General features: G+C 42.9%; 1 pseudogene; it reads left to right on the top strand.

Moving 5' to 3' along the window:
* The first annotated feature begins 12,615 nt into the window (after nucleotides 1–12,615).
* LOC123792734 (small nucleolar RNA U3) lies at nucleotides 12,616–12,788 on the top strand (annotated as a pseudogene).
* The last annotated feature ends 12,665 nt before the right edge of the window (nucleotides 12,789–25,453 follow it).

Here is a 25,453-nt window from a genome sequence, read left to right as displayed (position 1 = left end):
TCCTCCCAGACCCTCTTCCGCAGTGGGACCTGGAGGAACCTGGCCAACACCCCTCTCTGCTCCTCTGCTGAAGCCGCCTTGGCCATAACCTTGAAGGCACAAAGCCAGCAAGGACCCTCTCTGCAGCAGCAGGCCCTGCATGCCGATGAGGCAGCTGAGGGGGCAGTGGGGCAGGCGGCCTACACTCCCTTCCTCCTCCTAGGAGGAGACAGCGAGAAGGGGATGGCAACAAACAAAAGAAATCCTTCCCCTTCATCTCCTGATCCGTGCCCTCTCTCAGAACTGCTTATCAGCATCTTGCAATGATCACCGTGCCATCAGCTTGCAGGAATATCACTCCTGTGTGTAGTGGCAGTCTGAATTGGAAGCCAGACTCATAGCGCGGTATTGCCAGGCTGCCTTCCGAGACCAGGGTGTCCAGGGCCTGCACCCAGCCAGGGGGCTACAGAGCATGCCCCTTTCCTAACCTGGGGCTCAGGGTTCCATCAGGGTGAACCCACAAGAGCGGCACAGGTACACAGCGTCACCTTCCACTCGCACACACTGGGTCTCAGGCATGGGCACACCCCCACATGTATGGGCAACAGGTACAGAGGCGGATATGCCCCCGTCATGGAGCAAACACCATCACCTTCAGCTCCCTTTCCTCCTCACCCCTACCATCCAATCAAGAAGCACAGACTGAGGGGCGCCTGGGTGGCACAGCGGTTGAGCGTCTGCCTTCGGCTCAGGGCGTGATCCCGGCATTATGGGATCGAGCCCCACATCAGGCTCCTCTGCTGTGAGACTGCTTCTTCCTCTCCCACTCCCCCTGCTTGTGTTCCCTCTCTCGCTGGCTGTTTCTATCTCTGTCAAATAAATAAATAAAATCTTTAAAAAAAAAAAGAAGAAGAAGAAGAATCACAGACTGGGGACTCACCACCCTCCTGGAGCAGAGCTAGGCCCCTGGGAAACAGAGTGCAGCCTCAGGGAGGGCCGCAAGGAGCACAAGGGAAGAAAATGGGGGAGGGGGGCAGAAGGCCAGTCTGGGTACTCTGGTGCCATTTCCTGAGAAGTGTGAGGAGGTCATTAAGGGGAGAGGAGGTGGGAGGTGCTCTGGGAGCTAGAACAGAGGAGGGACACCCATCCCCCAGAGCATCCTGCTTCTCAAAGGCAGGGCTGGGTGAGTTGCCCTCTGGCCTGGGGTGCCTAGCCTTTGAGCCCAAGCGAGTGGTCTAAGCTCTATATATTTACTATTTCTACCGTGGCTTCCCCAGCGTCATATCCGCACATGGCAGCCAAAATGGTCCTCTTATCACTCTCTGTGCAGTGGCTTCCTATCACGGTCTAGACAAAGTCAGAAGCCCTTAGCATGACCTACAAGTTCCTACGTGATCTGGCCACTGCCCACCTCTTAGCCCTCCTGACACTATAATAGAGATTCATATTCACTTGTGTGTCTCCCCACGTGAAAGCAAGCTCACTGCAGGCCAGGACCCCGCTGCCCCACGGCTGCATCCATAGTGCAAGAGCAACACCTGCCACGTGCCAGACGTGGGACGCACGCTTCCTGACCAAGGACCTCCATGCTTGCAGTCCAGGCTTGTCTCACACTTGGTTCGGGGCTTCTTAATCAGAGATCTGTGGACCACTAGGATGGTCCAGGAAAGGGTTTCCCGAAGTCCTTGAACTCCTGGAAATTCAACGTGAAACAAGTTCATATACCTATGAACACTTTTCTGGGGAGAGGATACGTGCCTGCCATCAGATAGGAGGGTAAGAATCCAAGGAGCTTAAGGGAGAAAGATGGGGACACCCCAGAACATTCTGTGTTGTCCCAGCCCCCAGATGTGAGGGTCAAGTGCAGCCCACGGACACCTGCAAGGCAGGTGCATTAAGCACTCAAGAGCACGCACAGAGGTTCAAGACTTGAGTGCAAAGGCCTTCCCAGGGACGAGAGGAGAGCAGACCCCTGCGGATGAGTGGACAAGTCCTTCAGTGCAGATTCTCATCCTTCCTGGCCCTGAGGTCAGAGAAGGGGGAGAGACTAGGGCAGCTGAAGCAGTGGGGAGGTCCCAGAAAATGGGAGGGAAGCCAGATGGCCTATTTTGTAGCCTGTCCTGTGCAAACGTTTTCCAAGGCCGGCAGCACAGGGGAAGGGCCTTGCCAGCCTCACACAGCACTGCAGCACCGTGAGGAGCAGAAACTCTGAGGGCCCACAGACTTGGACCCATGGCCTGGCTCTGCCACTCTTTGCCTGTGTTACCCCAGGCAAGGGATTTAATCTCCAAGTCACAGTTTTCTCATCCATAACAGGGAGGTAAAAGAGAACGCTCTTTACAGGGTTGTTCTGGAAATTAAATGCAATTATATTTGTAAACACTTCGTCAGGGTCTGGCACAGTAAGAACCAAAATAAATGCAAAGAAACTTCAGTCCAGAGGTGTTAGGTGTGAAGATCCCTAGGCTCTGTTCACACTCTCTCCCATCCACCATTATGGCCACTTTCTCATCTGGGCACCTCAGACCAGATGAAACAACCACAATCATACCCAAGTACTCTAGACGAATCTACACAAAGGGTCTGGCAGAGGTGGGGAGTGTGAAAGCTTACTACACTAGGGCCCCATTAGGTGTGGTAATGTGCCTAGGTTGGGTTCCTGCTCTCTCTCTTAACTTACTTTGAGCCCTCAAGAGGGACACCCCAGCCCTAGTTCAAGGATCAGAGTTAGGGGGGGAACTAAGAAAAGGTTGGAGAACTTTCATTTGTTAAGTATCTATTATGCATTGAATCCAGGGGAGATATGATTACCTCCATTTAGTAGGTGAACAAACTGAGGACCATAATGATTTAAAAGAGCCTAAGGACATTGTAGTCGGCAGTATAATATCTCCCACACCCGAGATATCCACATGCTAATCTCAGAATCTGCCAACATGTTACCTTACATGGCAAAAGCAACTTTACAAATTTGATTAAGTTAAGGACCTTGAGATGGGGATGTCATTCTGGATTATTTGGGTGGACCCAATGTAATCACAAGAATCTTTAAAAGTAGAACAGGCAAGCAGAAGTGGTTGGAATGATGCAATATGAGAAGGATTCAACTTTCTTTTGCTGTCTTTGAAAGTGGAAGAAGGGGCCACAAGCCAAGGAATCTGGGTGTCCTCCAGAAGCTTGAAAATGCAAGGTAACAGGTCCTATTCAGATCCTACAGAAAGGAATGCAACCCTGAGGACCTTTGACTTTATTTAGCACAAAGAGACTTGCGTAGATTCCTGACCTACAGAGCTGTAAGATAATACATTTGTGTTATACGAGCTACTAAATTGGTAATAATTTGTTATAGCAGCCACAGAAAACTTACACAGTCACACAGTTTATAGGGGAGTCTAGATCCAAACCCAAGTTGGTATGGGTGTATTTTGAAAATTGAGTTGACAAGAATTGTTGATGGGGTATGTGGTGTGAGAAGAAGAGAGGAATTGAGGATGACTTCAGGGTTTTTCCTGGGAGCTGCTATTTGCTGAAGTGGGAAGACTGTGGGATAAGCAGGTTTGGGGGAGAAAATTAGAAGTTGATATTCGGACATACCACATTAGCAATGCCTATTAGATATCCAAGTCAAGACGTTGAGTAAGCAGTTGGATATGGGACTCTGGAGCTCAAAGGAGAGGCTCAGGCTAATAATAAAGATAAATATGGGAGGCACTGGCATGAAGAAGGGTATTTAAAGCCAGGAAATTGAATGAAATCACCTAGAATGAGAGAGAAGAGAAGAAGACCAAAGACTGAGCCCTAGGATTTGGAGAGATGAGGAAGAAAGAGCAAGAAGATAAGAAGAGGCATCTAGAGTTCCAGAAGCAGTTCACTAAAGCCTTAAACCCCTCTTGGCAGCTTGGACAATGATCACAACATTTTGGAAGCTGCACATCTAAGAGAGACAAGACAAGTGATGACTGAGTTAGTGGACCCAGGAATGTTGAATCCCTAGCTAGCAATAGGAAAAGCCTCTGAGAATCAACCCAATTTACACTGCAAAAATCCATAAAAGCCTTGGGTACCAACAGCACCAGATACCTCTGGAACTAGGGCAGGATGGGAAGGATCTAAAATAAGGAAAATTAGACAAAAGCTGTTTTGAGAAGAGCCTAGCCATGAGACCATGAGGACATTCCCTTAAACTTCTCTGAGACTAGTTTCCTCATCTGTAAAGCTATAAAATAGGGAAGGTGCCTATCTCACACTGTTGTTTTGAAAAGGAATTAAATCAAATGGAAAGAATTGCCCACACTCATTGACACCACTTCCTCTTCTACCATTTTCTCTAGAACTCACTCCAACCAGGCTTTTGTCCCCACAGCACCAAGAGACATCTCTCATCCAGGTCACCAATGACTTCTTCATTGCCAGGTCCAAAGGCTAGTTCTCTGTCCTCATCTTATTCATCAGACTCTTTGACAGAAATGACCACTCACTCTTCTCTGAAACCTCTTCACTTGCTTCAGGGATGCCACCCTCTCCTGGTTGTCCTTCACCTTCCTAGGTCACTTTTTCTCAGTCTCCTTTCCTGATTTTTCCCTCCCTCATCCACACTGCTGGGCAACTGCCCTTCCCCAACCCAGCAGGGCAAAAGACTGGAGGTTACTCTCTAGAAAGGGTAAAACAGAGATCTCTGAACTAGGTGTCAGCCAGCACAATTGAGATGGTGAGTACCAGACCATAAACAACGGAAATCACTATTGTGCAATACTAAATATGGGATCCTAAGACTTCCAGACCTGATCATTCACTTGGTTCTAGAAGGCTGGCAACCAGACCTTTATCCTTCAGGCAGGAGTTTTGTAGGGACTATATGAGGAATATGATCAGCCCAAGAGGAGAGACCTAAGATACTGGCATTGTTTAATAAACATCCCATAGAAGTTGACATGTGTCACCCTTAAGCTCAAAATTTCCAATCACCTCTTTCATCTGCCACTCGGCTCATTAGCTGACAGTGAAGGATTCTCAGATATTCGAGGGGGGATAGCCTCTAATACAAAAGAGAGAGGCCAAATCAAACAGCTTTCAAAAGAAAAAACATCAGTAATATCCTCAGGATAAAATAAGATACTGCATCCACAAAATAAAAATAGGATAATATAAGAAAAGAACGTTGTAAGAACAAAATGAAATTTTTGACATTTCTAATAACAAAAATGAAAAATTCAATAGAAAAGGTGGAAGATAAATTCAAGGAAATATCCCAGAAAATAGAGCAAAATAAATAGAAAATAGGAGAGAAAAAAAATAAGAAAATTAGAACACCAGTTTAGGAGATTCAACATCAAATTACAAGAGATCAAGAAAAAAAGAAATCTTTGATAAAGTAGTTCATGAAACTTTCCCCAAACCAAAGAGCATGAATTTCCAGATTGAAAGGGTACACCATGTGCCAAAGAGCAATTGATGAAAATAAATTCATGCTAAGACACATCATTGTGAAATTGCAAAACACTAAAATAAAGAGAAAATTCAAAAAGAAAAAAAGGGGGGTCACAATCAATGTATCAGAAATTGGAATGGTCCTAGACTTCTCAACAGCAATACCAAATTCAAGAAGGCAAGGGAGCACTCCGTTTAACATTCTGAAAGAAAACAATTTACAAATTGGAATTCTATATCAGTCAGGATGGGCTTGATTAAGCTGCAGTAATAGACAACTCCAAATTCTTAGATGCTACCTGTGCATCTCAGTTCAGCAGGTACCTTGGCTGTTAAAGTCTCCATCCATTTCCATGGTAGAAAGGGGAACATGACCAATTAGCTAGCAGCTCTTTAAAAAATTCTACCAGGAAGTGACACACATCACTTCTGCTCACATTTCCTTGGCCACAGTTAGTTACAAGAACTTGCCTAACTTCAAAGAGTGAAAGAAGTGCAAACTTACCCTGTACCCAGAGAGACCCAGATATATGTAATCACCAATCCATTCTTTAGTCACTAAATATGTGTCTCACTCTCCTCACTACACAATATATACATCTTCTCCCCAAATGCAACATCCCAAAAGTTCCATTTAGTCACAGCAACAAACACAAAGTTCAATATCTATGGACAATGTGTCATAATGTCTCCATTAGATCCAGATGTGGCTCTCCTCCTAATTTGAAGACATATAAAGTAAAAATATGTTTTCTGCTCCACACATTCAATCTACAGTGGTGGAACAGAGATAGGATAACCACAAAAGCCAGTCACATTCAGAAAGAAAAAGAATGAAAATAGACAGAAGACACTGGCCCATGGCAATTCTGAAATCCTGGTGGGAAGACATTTTGAGAGTCCCATTCCCAAAAACGGATGTTGCTAGGCTGTCATCAAGCTCCCTGGGAGTAGCTCCTTTGCCATTATACTCCATTGCTCTTGATTCTTTTCCCTATGAAATTCTTTCTTTTCCGTTATTCTCCTTGGCCATATCTGAAGTAAATGTAGGGGAATATGCTCTTTTCCTTGAGGGCTGAGCCCCTTTATCAGATCATTTGCTACTGATACGGTCATTTTAGGTTCTTGAATAATCTTTCTCAATCCAGACTGATGGTTCTTTTAGCAATCCAAGTCTCTCAATATCTTATCTCCTTACCTATTTGATTCTGTCAGTAACAGAATCCAGCCCACATTTCTTTTAGAGACATAGTTCCCACAGTTATGTCTTTGATTTCTCATGTCCATATCTTCTCTCTTCTTCTAAAGATCAGGGTACCTTGGCCCATCAGGATTATATGAGAGAGCAAAAGTCTTGTTTTCTTTTCCTTCCTTTAAACATTTGTCTTATGAAAAGAATAACTAGGTACCACAACCGCAAAGGATCTTTATCTGAAGCATCTTAACCTAGGCAGTTTTTAACAGCAGGAGTGAAAGTCATGCCCTTATTCTGACCCATGCCACAGGAATAAATTTTAAGTGGGCTTCGTCATCCAATTGTTCTTAATTTTATTTCCTACTATCTGGACTTCAAAATTAAGTGGATCTTCCAAATACTTCAAGGCTCTGAATTTTGGGAAACTCTCTATTCATTTTTATTTCTGCTTGCATATTGGTCAATTGTTTTTTGAGCATAATGTTTCTTACAATTTTGTCAAACATAGTCAATAATAACCAAATATGCTAACATACTGTTTTCCCATATTTTCATCTTGAGCTTAAATTTCTTTAAAAATGTGATCTGACTCTGAGACTATTTTATTAAATATTTCCCACTGCATAATGTAAATTGCCATCTTCACAACTACTAATACATTTTTCTTACAGCTGACTAAACAGCCCTAGGCCAGGCCACCCATTATAGGCTTTTTATTTTACTCGTACTCCATTTCTAGGAATCTACTTTGATCTCAGTCAGGATGAGCTAGATTATGATATGACAACAAACAATCCCTAAATTTCAATGGCTTAAGACAATAAAAGTTTTATTTCTTGCTCATCTGCATGGTGGGGAAACATATCTCCTAAGTCATTCTCACTCAGGGCCCCAGGATGAGAGAGCCTGCAGCATCTCAAATGTGTCAGTCAGAGCAGCAGAGAAAAACCATGGTGAACTACACACCTTCTCTTAGAGTCTTCCGTCCAAGGAATACCTTCTACATCTAATCATATTTTGTTATCTAAAGCAAATCACATCCCAGTGTTAACATTCAGAAGATGGAGTTATACAATTCTACCTTGTGTGTAGAAAAGGGAAAACTAGAAATACTGGTGAATGACATTAAAGGCCACCATAAATTCTATACCCAGACAAACTATCACCTGGTATTAAGTAGAATAATTAGAATTCTCAATTTTGCAAAGTCTCAAAAGTTTATCTCTGTTCTATACTTTTTCATAAGGCTACAGAGAATGTCTTCCACCAAAATAAGGAATAGGCAAAGAAAGGGGAAGGCATAGACAGAATCAAAAGGCAGTTACTGGATGGATGTGAGAGAAGATCCTAGAATGACAACTGTTCACAACACATAGAAAACAATCAATATAGACTGGAGCACTGTGAATTAACAGATAGTAATGTTCATAGATTTTCATTTGCACATTGAATCTGATGAAACTACCTGAAGATGTACTTTACCAAAACAAGGAAGAAAAAGCAAAACAGAAAAAGACATTAGAGAGGTGTCTGGGTGGCTCAGTTGGTTAAGCATCTGCCTTCAGCTCAGGTCATGATCTTGGGGTCCTGAGATTGAGCCCAGCATTAGGCTCCCTGCTCAGTGGGGAGTCTGCTTCTCCCTCTCCCTCTGCCCCTCCCCTCAAATTGTCCTCTCTCTCTCAAATAAATAAATAAAATCTTTTTTAAAAAAGAGAGAGACACAAGATTTAGAAACAAGGAACCCAGCTCAGGAGAGAGGCAAGGGAAACTAAGAATGGCAGCAATGGAAAGACCCAGGATAAAAGGGGTGTAGCAATCCTTGAAAGTGATCAGCCCAGAAGAAGAAAAATGGAGGTCTTTAGAAGGGATATCTCTATTAAAAAAAAAAAAAAAAACAGATGGAATTAACAGATTGCCTGATGAGACGGCGGCTGTTAGGAGGTATAGGAAGAGTTGTCAATGGATACATATAAAACTAAGCAAATTAAAAATAAAGACAATTATTAACTTCAGGAGAAATGAAAAGGAATAAAATAAAGTATATAATATTATATTATATCCAATTACAACCCATGATATTTGTAATATTCAGTTATGAATATTTCTATGCATATAACAATGTAACTATTAAATACTGGTATATTTTTAAATGATAATATTGGGCAGTTAAGATAACTAAATTCTCACCTACCATAAATAGAAATCAATGGATGTTTAAAAGTGATGAATTAAAAGATATCTTTTGTATTAGTATTTACTTGTTATTTAGAGTAATGGAGATTTGTATATATACTAGAAGAAAGAGTTAAAACAAAGATAATGCCTCTGGGGAAGGAGACTGAGGAGAATGGAGAGAGCTGAGAAAGGAAACCACTGTGTTTTATTATAAGCCTTTTGGTATTATTTGACTACGTGCTTATATTACCTTCAAGAAAACAAAAATTAAAGCAAAAAAAAAAATTCCTAGGTATTCTGATGCTCAGGCAAACTTAGGAACCACTAAGACAGCACACTGTCCCATCCACTATTGAAAACTCTGCAACAGTCCGTGCTAAGTAGTTGTCCAACTCTGACTTGAATATCTCCAGGATAGATAGCTCACTACCTGAAACTGTCCATCCTGCTTCTTTACAGCCCTAATTCTTACGATATATCAGTTATGGATATTGCATGGTGAAAGTACAGAGATATTGTGAGACTGTACTTGCCCAAACCATTTCCATGGAAGTAGGTAGTTGGAGAAGTAATGAATGTCTCTCAATCCTCCAGCACTGAGTGGCTATTCAAGAGGGTGAGGCTTTTCCTTGTGCTGGAACCACTGCCCTAGCAATCACTTGGAAGAGATTTGCCCCTCAGAAGGGAGGGGAGGGTTTAGAAGCTCTAGAAATTTTACATTTAGGTCTCATCCTCTGGCTTTGATTGATGGCACAGCTTATGCCATCCTGAAGACTCCCAGAAGTTGAGGTGGTGAGATGTCTCAGAAGACAGGAAGCTGGGCAAAAAAAAAAATCTTATAAATTATACCAGGCTTTTGGGTCCAGAAAGTAGCTATTTATCTCAAGATGCAAGACCTACCTTTAAAGCATGATTTCTATTATCAGATACCCAGCAGCTCACTCTATTCCCTGGCACTCTGTTGGAAGGTCCTTGTGAGAGGGAGAGTAGTATAGGAATTAAAAGCACTGGCTTTCAATAGTACAGATAAAATTAATTATATTTTAAAAACTCAATCCAGAAAAAGACAGAAAAGTAGGAACAAATAACAGATATTAAAAAGAAAACAAATAGGAAAGAGATAGATTTAAAACCAACCCTGTTGATAATTATATTAAATGTTAATAGTCTATACACCCAAATTAAAAGACAGAGATCATCAAACTAAATTAAAAGGCAAGATCCAACACTTAAAGCATAAACACACAACTAGATAAAAGAAAAGGGGTGGAAATAGGTATACCATGTAAACTCTATTCAAAAGAAAGCTGAAGATGGCTCTATTAATACCAAAGTAGTTTTCTGAATAAGGGATATTGCCAGAATAAAGAGGGACATTTCATAATGATAAAGAGGTGAATTACCCAGAGAACATAACAATCCTAAATATGTGTGCACCTAATAACAGATCAAAATATATGAAACAGAAACTAATAGATCAATGTAATTCACCATATTAACAAACTAAAAAAAAAAGCAATATATGATCTTCCCAATAGATGCAGAAAAGTCATTTGATAAAATTTAACACCTATTTGTAATTTTTTAAAACCCTCCATAAATTAGGAATACAAGAAAACTTCCTTAATCCAATAAAGGGCACCCCCACAGCTAATATCATACTTAGTGGTGAAGTTCTCAACACTTCTATTCAACATCATGCAGGCAGTCCTAGGCAGTGCAATAAGACAATAAAAAGGAATAAAAGGCACTCAGATTTGAAATGAATGGTAAAACTGTCTTTATCATACAGCAAGATCATCTCTGTACAAAAATTCAGAAGAATCTACTAGAACTAACAAATGAGATTAACAAAGCCATGATAGAAGGCCAATATATTTTTAAAACAATTGTATTCCTATATATTAGAAACAAATAACTGGAAAATGAAACTGAAAAATAGTATAAAGAATAATCCTCAGAGATAAATTTAACAAAATATGTATAAGACTTATATGCTGAAAACTGTGACATTGTTGAGAGAAATAATGTGATCCCAAATAAACAGAAAGATGCAAGAGTCCATGGATCAGAATATTCAATACTGTTAAGATATTAATTGTCCCCAAAATTATCTATAGATTCTCAATGCATACCAAATCAAAAGACCAGTGGACCTTTTTAAGAAATTGCTTATCTAATTCTAAAAGAAATGCAGATCTAGAATAGAGAGGGGGGAAAAAGTGGAGTACTTACACTATTTGATTTCAAGACCTACTACAAAGTTACAGTAATCGATCATGTCAGTGTGGTGTTGAGGTAAGCACAGACATACAGATCAATGGAACAGAAGAGTCCAGAAATATATCCAACATATGGTCACCTGATTTTGACAAAGTTACCAAGGCAATTCAATGGGAAAAGGAAAGTTTTTTCAATGAATTATGCTGGACAATTGGATATTGAGGTGGGAGGATGGGGAAAAAGGAGAAGGGGGAGAAAGAAAAAAAAAGAAGGAACAAACAAAGGAAGGAAGGACCTCAACATATATCTTATACCATATAAAAAAGTTAATTTGAGGGGTGCCTGGGTGACTCAGTCAGTTAAGCGTTTGCCTTTGGCTGGTCATGATCTCCGGGTCCTGGGATCGAGCCCCACGTCAGGGGTCCCTGCTCAGTGGGAGTCTGCTTGTCCCTCTCCCTCTGCTCCTCCCCCTGCTCATGCTCTCTCTCTCTCAAATAAATAAAATCTTAAAAAAAAAAGAAGTTAATTTGAAATGAACCATAGACTTAAATATAGAGCTAAATCTGTAAAATTGTAGAAGAAAACAGAGGAAAACATCATTACTACCTTGGGTTAGGCAAATAGTTCTTAGGACACAAAATCTATATAGTAGAGCTCAAGGCCAACTTTAAAAATTGACCAAGGCATGTTTTAGGCAAATTAAAGCAAGGGTTCCTTTATACAGCTGAGTCCAACTACATTCAGTCCCTCCATACTCTCTCCTGCAACACCTTCCCTCTTCCCCAATCCAAATCCTTAGTATAACCAACTCTTAATTGTTGTCCTGTCTCACTGCCACTTGCTCCAGGAAGACTTCCCTGACACCCTAACCTGGATCAAGTGCTTCTCCTTTGACTCTCATTTTCATCGTAATGGCCTATAATGCCCTCTAGATTGGAAGCCCCATGAGAAACTGGGATGATGTGTGAACTGCTCATTCTTATACCCAGTGCCTGGCAGATGGTGGATGGTCGGTAATATTTTACTGGAAGAGCACTTGTGTGATCACATCCATTTTTTTTCCAATTTTTTTGTTGCACTTGATCTTAGCCAAAAGGCTGAGAAGAGATTCAATTTTTTGTTATAGTAAAATACACATAGTACAAAATTTAACCATCTTTACCATTTTTAAGTGTACAGTTCAGTGGTACTAAACACATTCATAATGTTGTGCAACCATCATCACCATCCATCTCCATAACTCTTTTAATCTTGTAAAACTGAAACTCTAATACCCATTAAACACACACTCCATTTTCTCCAGTCCCTGGCAACTACCATTCTACTATCTCTATGATTTTGACAACTCTAAGTATTTCACATATGTAAAATTATGCAGTATTTGTCTTTTTGTGACAAATAGTTGTTTCACTTAAGATGGTGTCTCCAAAGTTCATCCATGTTTTCCCATGTCACAGAATTTCCTTCCTTTTTAAAGTTGAATAATATTCCATGTGTGTATATACCACATTTTGGTAATCTATTCATCTGTTGATGGACAATGGGTTGCTTCCATGGTTTTTTAGCTATTGTAAACAATGTTGCTATGAACATGAGTATACAAAATATCTCTTCCAAAGACTATAATTCCAGGGGTCATTTCTACAGTTTACTAGACAAGTTTCTCTCAATGTGCGGAGTACCCAAAACCATAAGGAGGAGGCAGAAAAAAATCTCTTCCAGACCTTGCTTTTAAAAAGGTGAATTACACCTTTTTGGGTGTAATTCTTTTGGGTGTATACCCAGAGGTGCAATTCCTGGATCATACGGTTAATCCTATTTTTTATTTTTTGAAAAACTGCTATACTCTTTTTCACAGTCAATGGCTACACCGTTTCACATTCCCACCAACGGTGCACACGAGTCCCAGTTTCTCTGCATCTTTGTCCATATGTTTTTTCTTTTTCTTTTTGTTTCTCTTTTTTATTTGTTTATAGTAGCCATCCTAATGGGTGTGAGATGGTGTCTCATAGTAGTTTTGATTTGAATTTCCCTTAATGATTAGGGCAGCTGAGCATCTTTTCATGGGCTTATTGGTCATTTATATATCTTCCCTGGAGAAATGTCTATTCAAGTCCTTTGCCTAATTTTGAGTCAGGTTCTTTGCTGTTGTTGAGTTTTAGGAATTTTCTAGATATTCTAGATAGTAATCCTTTACCAGATATATGATTTGCAAAATTTTTCTCCCATTCTGTGGGCTGCCTTTTTACTCTGTTGATGGTGTCTTTTGGTGCACAAATTTTTAATTTTCATGAATTCCAATTGCCTATTTTTTCTTTTGTCACTTGTGCCTTTGGTGTCATATTCAAGACATAATTGCTAAATCCAGAGTCATGAAGCATTTGTTCTATGTTTCCTTCTACCAGTTTTATTGTTTTAGGTCTGACACTCAGGTCTGATACATTTTGAGTTAATTTTTGTATATGGCATTATGTAAGGGTCCAACTTCATTAATTTGCCTGTGGATATCTGGTTCTCCTAGCATCATTTGTTGAAAGACTGTCTTTTCCCTATTGAATGGTCTTGGCACCCTTAACAAAAATCATTTGACCATATATTCCACTGTTTATATGTCTATCTTTGTGCCAATACGACGCTGTTTTGATAATGTAGCTTGCACTGTAGCTTTATAGTAACTTCTGAAATCAAGAAATGTGAGTCCTCCAGTTTTGTTCTTCTTTTTGAATATTCTTTAACTATTAAGGGTCCCTTGAGTTTCCATATGAATTTTATTTCTGCAAAAAAAATCATTGGGACTTTGATAGAGATTGCATTGAATCGGTAGGTCACGTTGGGTAGTATTGACATTTTAACAATATTAATCCATGAACATGGGATGTGTTTCCATTTATCTATACCTTCTTTAATTTTTCAGCAGTGTTTTGTAGTTTTCATTGTACAAGTCTTTCACCTCCTTGGTTAAATATTTCATTCTTTTTGATGCTATTGTAAATGGAATCGTTTTGGTGGTTTCCTTTTCAGGATTATTCATTGTTAGTGGATAGAAACACAATTTTTTTTCTAAATAGGCTCCATGCCCAACATGGGGCTTAAACTCACGACCCTGAGATGAAGCGTTGCATGCTCCACTGACTCAGCCAGCCACGGACCCCCAGTTTATTTTTGCATGTTGAGTGTATTCTACTACTTTGCTAACTTCATTTATTATTTCTAATAGTTTTTTGTGGAATCCTTAGGGTTTTCTACAAATAAGATCATATAATCTGCAAACAGGTAATTTAACTTATTTTCCTTTGGATGACTTTTCTTCTTTTTCTTACCTAATTGCTCTGGTTAGAATTTCCAGTACTATGCTGAACAGCAGTACTGAAAGCAGGTATTCTTGTATTGTTCCCAATCTTAGAAGAAAGGCTTTTAGTCTTTCACCATTGAGTATAATGCTTACTGTAGTTTTTTCATGTACGGTTTTTATTATGTTGAACTAGTTTCCTTCTATTCCTAGTGTGTTTTCGTGTTCTATTATAAGAGGGTGTTAAATTTTTCAAATACCCTTTCTGCATCAATTGAAATAATCATGTGGGTTTTTCTCCTTCATTCTATTAATGTGCTGTATTATTTGATTTATTTTTGTATGTTGAGCCATCCTTGCATCCCAGGAATAAGTCCCACTTGGCCATGATGTATAATCATTTTAATATGCTGCTGAATTTGATTCATTTGCATTTTGTTGAGGATTTTTATATTGATGTTCATAAAGGATATCCTGTAGTTTTCTTGTAGTGTCTTTCTCTGGCATTGGTATCAGGATAATGCTAGATTCATAGAATGAATTAGAAAGTGTTCCTTCCTCTTCAGTTTTTTAGAAAAGTTTGAGAAGGATTGGTATTAGTTCTTCTTTAAATGTTTGGTAGAATGCACAGGGAAGCCATTGAGTACAAGGCTTTTATTTGTCAGGAAAATTTTTATTACTGCTTCAATCTCCTCACTAGTTATAGGTATATTTATGTTTTCTATTTCTTTGTGATTTAGTCTTGGTAGGCTTTGTGCTTCTAGGACTTTTTCCATTTCATCTAGGCTATCCAATGTTGGTGTGCAATTGTTGATAGTACTCTCTGGTAATCCCCACTTCCATGTCTAATTTTAAGAATTTGAGTCTTCTCTCTTTTTTCTTAGTCCACCTAGCTAAAATGTTGTCAATTCTGTTGACTTTTTCAGAGAACCAACTTTTGGGTTCATTGATTTTTTTCTATTGTTTTTCTCTTCTCTATTTTGTTTACTTCTGCTCTAACCTTTATTATTTCCTTCCTTCTGCACTTTGGATTTAGTTTGTTCTTTTTCTAGCTCCTTAAGTTGTAAAGTTAGGTTGTTGATTTGAGATATTTCTTATTTTTTTAATGTAAGCATTTATAGCTATAAATTTCCCCCTTATTATTTTTGCTATGTCCCATAAGTTTGGGCGCATTGCCCTTTTATGCATTCATCTCTAAGTATTTTCTAATTTCCCTTGTGCTTTATTCTTTGATTCACTGGATGTTTAAAACTTTAATTTCCACAGTTTCATAAAATTTCCAGTTTTTCATCTGTTATTGATTCTAACTTCATCTCATTGTGGTCAGAGAAGATACTTTGTATAATATCTGTCTTTTAAAATCTTTTGAGACTTAATTTGTGGTCTAACATATCACCTATCCTGGAAAATGTCCCACGTGCATTGAAAAGAATGTGTATGTTGTCATTGGGTAGAGTACACTGCATTTGTGTGTTAAAGATAGGGGTTCATTGTGTTAAGCCCTCTGTTCCCTTACTTACCTTCTGTCTGGTTGTTCTATCTGTTATTTTGAGTAGGGTATTGAAGTCTCCAATTATTCTTGTGTAACTGTCTGTTTCTTACTTCAATTCTGTCAGTTTTCTTCACATACATTGATGGTCTGTCATTAGGTGAATAAATGTTTATAAGTGTTATAATTTCTTACTGTATTAAAATTTTTATTAATATATAATGTCCTTGTCTCGTACCTTCTTTTGAGTTAAAGTCCATTTTGTCTGAAAATAGTATAGCCATTCCTGCTCTCTTTTGGTTACTATTTGCATAGAATATCATTTTCCATCCTTTCACTTTTAAGCTATTCGTGTCTTTGGATGTATAATGAGTCTCTTATAGACAGATAGCATATAATTGGATAATCTGCAAAAGTCTCTGTCTTTTGGTTGGTGAGTTTAATCAACTCATAGTTAAAGTAATTACTGATATGGAGGGACTTTCTTCTGTCATTTTGCTATTTGTTTTCTATATGCTTTACACCTTTTTTTTTTGTCCTTCATTTCCTGTACTACTGTCTTCTTTTGTGTTTAGTCGATTTTTTGTAATGAAATGTTTACATTCCTTTCTTACCTCCTTTTTTGTATATTCTATAGTTATTTTTGTTGTGGTTATCCTAGGGATTACATTTAAAATCCTAAAGTTATAACACTTTAATTTCAATTTATACCAGCATTACTTCAGTAACAATAAAAACTCTGCCTCTTTGCTGCTCTTTCCCCACCCCTTTCATTTGTTGGTGTTCTCAATTGCATCTTTATATATTGTGTGTTCCAAAACACAAACTAATGATTTTCTTAAATACATTAGTCTCTTAAATCAGGTAAAAAACAAAGAGTGCAGTTATAAGCCATTGTTACAATAATACTAGCTTTTTTAACTGTCGACGTATTTACATCTATTGAGATTTTTCTTTCTCTATATGGCTTTGAGTCACTGTCTAGTGTCCTTTGATTGCACCTTGCAAGACTCCCTTGAGCATTTCTTGCAGTGCAGGTCTAGTGGTCATGCACTCCTCAAATTTTGTTCATCTGTAATGTCTTAATTTCTCCCTCAATTTTGAAGGACAGTTTTATCAGATATGGTATTCTTGGTTGACAGGTGTTTTTCCTTTAGCACTTTGAATTTATCAGGCCACTGACTCTGGCCTCCAAAGTTTCTGGTGAGAAAACTGCTTAATCTTATTAAGGATCTCCTGTATGTAGCAATTTGCTTCTTTCTGGCTGCTTTTAAAGTTCTCCCTTTGTCTTTTGAAAAGTTTGCTTATAATGTATCTCAATGTGGGTCTCTCTGAGTTCATCTTACTTGGAATTCATTGGTCTTCCTGGATGTTTACATTCATTCCTTTCATCAAATTTGGAAAGTTTTCTTCCATCATTTCTTTAAATATTTTCCGTGCCCATTTCTCTCTCTCCTCTCCTGGGATTCCCACAATGCATATGGTGGTCTGCTTGATGATGTCCCACAGGTCCCTGAGAGTGTTCACTTTTCTTCAATCTTTTTTCCTTCTGTTCCTCAGACTCAATAATGCCCATTGTCCTATTTCAAGTTCACTGATTCTCTCTTCTGCCTGTTCAAATATGCCTTCCATTTCCTCAGGTGAATTTTTTCATTTTAATTATTGTAATTTTCAGCTTCATAATTTTTTTGTTTCTTTTTAGGTTTTTTATCTCTTTATTGATATTTCCATTTTGTTCATACATCATTTTCTTCACTTGCTCCACATTTCCCTTAGCTCTTTGAGCATCTTTAAGACAATTACTTGAAAATATTTTTTAGTATATCTGCCATCAAGTCTTTTTTAGGGACAGTTTTTGTTTATTTATTTTTCCCTTTAAATGGGCCATACTTTCCTGTTTCTTTGTATGCCTTATGATTTCTTGTTATTGAATACTCGACATTTGAAACAAATAATGTAGCAAATCTGGAAATCAGATTCTTGTCCTTCCCCAAGTTTGCTGGGGTTTTGTTGTTGTTTTGTTTGTTTGTTTTTAATTGTTGTAGTCTGTCTCTGTGCTGAGGATTAGCCTCAGATGTAAACTTAATGTCTTCTTGAGTCTTTTTATGAGTTTCCCTGGTGTCATATGGTCATTTTCGAATTTTCCCTATATATGAAGTTGTCCTTAAATGTCATAGTTTTTAATGTCTGTCTCCCAAAAAGGGAAAAAGAAAAAATGAAGGGTGGAAGGGAAGTGTCCTGGCTCTTTAAATACCCTAGAAGTCACTTTAGTCATTGCAAGTGTGACTTGTAACAATTGAAGGTATATCAACAATAATTGCTGCCTCTTTGTCTGCACCTCTATGATCAGAAGCAGCAATTAGCAATCAGAACAGAGATCTCTAATATTTGGAAGACAGGGTCCTTTTAGCCCACCCTAGCTCCAGCAAGCTGTGTGCAAGCTGCTCCAGGAACATATGCACATCTGCCTCCCAAGGGGCTGAAGGGTGGGGGACAGCACAGGGAGCCACTACTGTGTTAAGAGCTGAAATTGACCAAAATTAACCACAATTTACTTTCCAAGTCTTCCTCTGGAAGTTTCCAGCCTTCAATAGACTCTAGAATTCCAAAATAGTTACATCACACAGATTCTGCCAGAGCAATGGTTTTCTAAGTAGAAAGACAGATTCCTAATGCTTCCTACTCTGCCATCTTCACAGAATTCTCTCTACATCCATTATTTTTTATTACCATCAGGACCACCCTGAGAGGCAAACAGGGCAGAATTATTATTTTCTTTTGCAGATGATGAACCAAGGCCCAGACAAGTTAGGTGATTTGCCCAAGGTGACATTTCTGGCACAGGCTATCCTGACTCCTCATCAGATGCTCTTTTTCCTTGGTACAATGCACTGCTTCTCCACTGTGGCACCCCAAGCTGCCCTCCCCAGTGATATAAGGGGGCTGGGTTGAACACCCACCTTCTATCTCCCACTCTCTCACCTTTCAATCTCCTTGTCTCACTCACTCTGGTCTCCTACTCCTTAACCAGGATGCCTGGTAGTGTAATGGATGAGAACAGACACAATGGGTTTGTATCAAACTCACTAGCTGTGTGATCTTGGGCAAGGTAAACTCACTGAGCCCCAGGTTCCTCAACCCTCAGGTGGAGATCCTTCAGAAGCTCATTATAAGGACTCAGCACAATGCCTGGCACCTATCAGCTGGTTATCTGCTTTTTACTATTTCTCAGTACATGGTATCTTCATGTCTCTCCTCCTCACTGCCTTTCTTTTCCTCCCCTGTTGGTCTGTCTAACTCCCAGGCAAGCTGCAGTCCCTTTCAACAAGCTGGGCCTGGCCTGAGAGATGCAGATGGGGCTGGGGCTGAGACGTCCATCTGTACTTTGCCCTGGATCAGGAAGAGAACTTGTTCCAGGAAAGTAACCACAATAAACCCAAAGATCCACACGTATGAACATCTTCCTCACATGTCCCAGGCAAGGCCTTGGAAGAAAGGCCTGGGATATTGTGTGTGGTGTGAGGGGTGGGAGGAGAGGCTGAGGCTGGGAAGTGGGGAGGACCCTGGAGAGGCCTCAAGTGAAGCACACAGGGGGGTCCCAGTCCTGGATAATAGATGGGATGGGGATAAGCAGCACCCAGGTATCAAAGGGCACCACTGTTAGGGAGCAGTAGAGGGCAAAAGTCAGCTCCCTGGCCATTGCCCAATGGTCACTCACCCCACAGCTGGCACAGAAGAACCTGCTGTGCTAGGCTGATACCAGAGGGGAAGGCACAGGGGCTCCTACGGGGGATGGCTTTTGGGCTCCTGGAGAGGCTGCATTAATGGGAAGGCATCAGGGCCTCAGTATCCTGGGCTGTAGGAAAAACTAAGACTATCTCAGCAGACCTAGGTTTGGGTGAATGCACAGCCATTTACTGGTCACATGACCTAGAAATCATATAACGGCTCCCTCTAAGCCTCAGTTTCCTCTTATGTAAAATATAACAATATATACACCACTGGGTTGCTGTGGAAATTAAATTTACAGCTTTAGATTAAAAGGCAAACTATAAGGTGCTCTCTGATGCTGGGTGTTCTTATTGGCCCAGGCTGGGCAGCCGAGCTCCCACAGCTACCTCTGGATGGCTAGTCCAACCCCACTTCCCTCCCCCCACTATCGCAGAGGACCCATTATCAACGGTGACACCAAGAAGACAGACAAACTCCAACAGAGTCTGGCAACGTAGTCCAGCTAAGCCCCTAATCAACTTGCTATGTGACATTATACTATTCCACCTGTGAACCTCAGTTGTATTTTGTTTTTTGGTTTTTTTTTTTTTAATACCAAGGCGGTTGGGCCAAAGTGTTAAATTTTCAGGAGTTTTGTGAACCCAGTGACTTCATGTTGGTAGCTGAAAATCAGCCACGGTGGGAGTATTTACACCACAGAAATCAGCAAACACTACAAATCAGGGTACCACTGTTTGGGCAGACATTCCAGAATCTCCTCCTTCCAGTGGCTGTCCAGGAATGGAGCAGCTGACCCAAACAGATCGCCTGGCATGCTCAGCATCTGGCTGCTTCCCAAGGATTCACCCCTCATAAATATGGATGCACACCTGGCCAGCAGCAGGCCTGCACCCCCCGACACACACCCCTACCCTCTGCCTGGTGAATCCCTGGTCACAGACAGGGGAGGGAGGCAGGGAGGCAACTGGTGTACTTGTCATTTACAGGAACAAGGCCCTGGACCCTGCCTGGCCTGAATATTACATGAGGCCCAGTATTCCTGCTCTTCCCCCTCTCCCCAACCCATGTGAATGCAGGACGGGAGCTTGGCAAGCCTCCAGCATCCCACCTGCTTTGCAACCGAAAGGCATCACTACTCAGACCCCTTTCCCCTCTTCTGTCCTCCAGCAATGACCCCCACCCCGTGCAAGAGCTCTACTCAGGGAGTGTCACCCACATAGATTGCAATGTGCCTGGTGCCCCCTGGAGCTGGGCCTCACACACTCTGTCCCCTTCCCTCCTGCCACACCCCCACACCTCAAGCCCAGGAAGGCAGACCAGCCCCCAGATAAGGGGGCACAAGGTAGAGATATGTGTCGAGGGCTGCTCAGGGACGGGAGCTGAGCCTGGTCTCTGCCCTCCAACTCTGTCTTCTTCCAGTGTTTTTGGTCTGCTGCTCTTGCTGCTATTTTGTGACTCAAGCAATCACACTCTCTCACTCCCGGTGACTGACTTGATGTCACCTAAAAATGCTATGTAAAATCCCAGCCCCCGGTACCTCAGAACGTTATTTGGAGATAAGGTCTTTATAAAGGTAACTGAGTTAAAGTGAGATCATTAGGGTGGGCCCTAAGTCAGTGTGCCTGGTGTCCTTATGGAAGGGGGAAATTTGAACACAGAGACAGACATGTATTGAGGGAAGAGGATGTCAAGGCGCAGGGAGAAGATGGTCATCTATAGGCCAAGGAAAGAAGCCTGGAACAGAGCCTCCCCTCACAGGAAGTCCCACCAACACCTGGGTCTTGGACTTCCAGCCTCCAGAACCATGAGACAAAACATTTCTGCCATTTAAGCCCCTCCAGTCTATGGCACTTGGCTATGGCCCTCTCTCTGAAAGAGAAGAAAACAGAAAATGCTTGTGGAGCCCCACACTGGGCATAGAGCTTACTTAAAAGAAAAGAAAAGGAAGGAAGGAAGGAAGGAAGGAAGGAAGGAAGGAAGGAAGGAAGGAAGGAAGCTCCTTGTGTGTATCTGGGTTTTCTTTCTAAGCATGTTCACTCTCACTGTGGTCTCTGATCAGATGACCCCTTTTGTCACTCATCTCATCTGACAGATGACGAAACTAAGGCCCAGAGGCAGGGGGCTTAGCAAAAAGCCCACACAGGGCTAACCATCCACCAGGACTGGAACCAAGTCCTCCCCGCTAACAACCAGAGGACTTCCCTACATTGAGCTGAACTTCTCTTCCTAAATCTGTACAGAACTCCGTGAGGCCGTGGGGTTGGGGCTAGGGCCACCTGCCTTCACCAGAGAAGACCTTTCCGAAGCGGCCCTCCACCCTACAGGAACTGTGGAACCTCCCCGGCACCTTTTCAACAGTTTGATGCCTGGGCCACGCCCCAGACCAAGCGAATGGGAACCTGTGGGGGTGGGGCTCAGGTACTGGGAGTGCCTTTAGCAAACTGCCACGATTTCTGATGTGCAGCTGGGATGCAGAAGCTTGAGCTGGAGGGTCATGGCAGGTCTGTGCCAGCAACCTGTGATGTGGTGAGAGGGGTGGGCGCCTCAGGGCCGCTGCACCACCCCACAGGGGTTGTGAGGGTGCCCAGCAGGCAATCACACCTCCATAAACGTGAGGTATAAATAAAGGTGCCAATTGGTGCTCACTCATTCGGAGGAAGGCCTGAAAATGTCAGGGTTAAGGAGAAGTTTATCTAGTTCTTTTACTTTATTGCATTGGGGGTAGGAGGGAAGGAGTCCTTTAAAATATTAATGGAAGGGAAAATAGTGTTTTTGCTTTAAACTTGGGCCTGTGCTCTCCCCGTAAACCAAATGTAGCTGTTTATCATATGAAAACAGAGCAGCTGCACTGGAGCACTTACTCTCTGCTGGGCAGGGCTAGGCAACCCTCACAGCGTCTATTCTTACAATAACCCTGTGACGGAGGTATTACAGTCCCCATTCACAGATGGGGCAACGGAGATGTTATTTAACCCATCCAAGGTTACTCAGCAATTAGGTGGTGGAGCTAGGATTCCAACCAAGGAGACTGCCACCAAAGCCCATGACCTTGACCAGCAGCTGCGTAGTCTTCTACAAAGACTTTTTAACATTCATAACCCTTTTTTGTAAAAGGCACTAAAATAAGTATCATAGATATTAAAAAGTTTACACAAAATGCTTTTTACCCATTTCTTCAAAATTCCCAGAGATTTTTCTTCCCTAACTAGGGGAGAAAAGCTCAGGCCCTAGGAGACCCCAACCCAGAGAGGCAGCAGAACAGGCACCTGCATTCCCAGCACATGGAACCCCAGCCTGGCACCAATATTGGCACACCTACCCCATCTCCCCTCCTTGCCAGGGCCCTCGACTTCAGGAACAAGGGAAACGTGGGCTGGGACTGCCCTCTAGTGGCCATAAAGTTAATTGCAACCGACACATCGGCACCAACCCAGGCCTGGGGCAGAGCCCTGAGCTCACAGAGAAGGAGGAACCTCTCCGCGATGGGCAATCCCACTATGGCTGCACCAGGCCCTTGAGACTTTACCCAGGTACTGACACTGTGGTCCCAAAAGGCCAAACCAAGCCAGACTCCCACTCACCTTTTTCACCTCATCTGCTTCCCATCCCTCCCTGGTTGATGGGGCATTAGAAGTCAGGAGGAAGGCTGCCCTGGGCAGTGATGGAGCCCTGAGTGAAGGTCCACAGCCCTCCCTCCAACCCTGCCCACTCATGCACTCCCTTCAGGAAGTCTCTGAACCCCCCTCTTCTGCACGCCCCTCAGCTGTGCTCTCCCCCACCCTCACCTGCTGCAGCGAATACCGTGGGTACCTCTCCATGGACCCAGAATACTTCTCAAGACCACCAGTCTGTCCCCTTCCCCAGGCGTTTCCCCAGTAGACTGGGAGTCCCATCCAGGGCCAGGGCCCAGGCATGGGAGCCTGCTCAATTGGCTACCCCAAGTTCACGTGAGCACTCAGCCCCAGGCATCCATTGGGGGGCCAGAGCAACAGTTGCCCTTGGCAAGGCTCCCTCCCTCCTTTCCCACCCTTCTTCAGGGTTCATTGGCCCCAGGGCAGAAGGGAAGGCTCCCAGGAATGCACAATGTGAAGCTGGAGAAGGAGCAGACACTCCAGAGTCGATGGGGAAGGGCTGGCTCTCAGATGACGGCAGCCATGGTCTCTAATGACCTTCTCTCTGCACTGACATGGTGGAGGACCAAGCCTCGAAGAGGGGACACATTCTCCTCACCTTCCCCTTCAGCTCTGAGTGGGGAGATGTCTGAGAGCCAGCCAACCCTCCTTAAGCCCATGTCAAGGCAGCAGGGGCCTCCCTATCTCAGAAGCAGGCTGACGCCCAGGGTGTGGGGACTCCCTGGCTAGCCAAGGGCACCTCGGAGTCACACCCAGTCCCCCCCTCCCACCCACCCCAAGGCCTGAGTGCATTAGCGGCCTTCAGGCTGTCAGGAGCAATTCCAAATGCCCCATTTATATTCCTAAGTAGAGGACTTGTTAATATGGAGCCAGCCTCTGGGGGAACGGGAACGCGCTGGGTGAAAGACGACAAATCACGCCCGATGGCCAGGCTGAGAGCACTAACATTCACTTACATCTCATTCATCAGGGCCACTGTCTCTCCAGGCCTTGCCATCCACTGGGTCTCAGCCATCTCAGGGGCCGGAGGGGTCAGCTCTAGAGGCGCTGGGCTCCAAGAAGTTCTGGGATTTTGGGGAGGTGGCAGAACAGTCTGTCCTGCCAGCAGGCCCCCGGAGGGCCCAGCAGCAAAGGGGAATGGGGGGCACCCCACCCCCAGCCCCACAATGTGGACATGGGTGAGGCCCAAACCAGAACAGTCCTTGGGACAAAACTTCTGCCTCTGGTACTGGTGAGAAAACCAAAGGCTCAGAACGCCACCAGGTTCCTCTTAGGCTGCACGCAGCCCCTGCCTGGGAATGACGGCCAGTCAAGCCATTGGGCCAGAAAGGGGCCAGGATGGCTCCTGCCCAGGACAGGGTGAGAGCTCTCCACACATCCTCACAGTCACGTACAGGCACAGGCACACATCACAGCCCAGACACCGGGCAGGGCCTGGCCGGGTACGGCCGTGGAGTGGGCTCTGTGCCCAGGCCCAGGCAGGGTGGGTGTGCAGTGTGAGTAATGGCGGGCACGGGGTGCACCCGAATCCTGATAAGGGAGAATAATAACTTGTCAAAGATATATATGATATGTGTTTGCTTTCCCGACGGAATATCTATGGGGCTAATTCATCAAGCCGGCGGGCTGGCTGGAGACCCAAGAAGGGAAGAGAAAAGGAGCACGTGACAGGACAGGCCCCACATCGGCTGGGGTGGGGAGGGGAGTGTGGGCCTCTCGGACTGGACACATGCCAGGGCCCTGGAAAGCCCTGAAACTGGTCCAGTCCACGGGGGTCCCCCAGATCCCTAACACAGATCTCCAGGTGCAGTTTTGGGTCTGTCATCCACAGGCGATGTCCCACTTACTTGGGAAGCCCACTGTTCTCTCGTGTGCTCCTTCTCTCTTCCCTGTCTTTCTTTCTTCCTGCTGTGAAGACTGTGTAAAGCTTCTGATTTGAGAAGTTGGAAGATGATCAGAAAATCTCTCCCCTTTTGGAGAGGAGAAGATAAACAGAATCTGCTCTCCTGGGAGAACAAAGCAAAGAGCTAAAGCTGAGAGGGTGGGTCCTACCTGGGTCTTGCGTTCTACTGTGCATTCCTCTCTCCTTCCTCCTCTCCATGGCCCACACCCTCCCACACAGCCCCAGCAGAAGGAGAGAAAGGGAAAGAAAACAAGAGGGCCCGGTCCCCTTAACCAGGTCATTTCAAGGATGCTGAGGCCACAAAACCCACCTGAAAACCCATGGCACTACCTCAGGGGGCCCCACCTCCATGCCAGGAAAGAATTCTTTCATCTGTCTATGCCTGCGAGATCACCAGGGGATTAGAGCT

Source organism: Ursus americanus, chromosome 16, assembly GCF_024610735.1.
Source record: "Ursus americanus isolate L20-20 chromosome 16, mUrsAme1.1.p, whole genome shotgun sequence".
In the NCBI taxonomy this organism is placed as follows: Eukaryota; Metazoa; Chordata; class Mammalia; order Carnivora; family Ursidae; genus Ursus; species Ursus americanus.
Note: the sequence above shows the minus strand (reverse complement) of the source record. Positions and strands in the feature narration are given on the sequence as shown.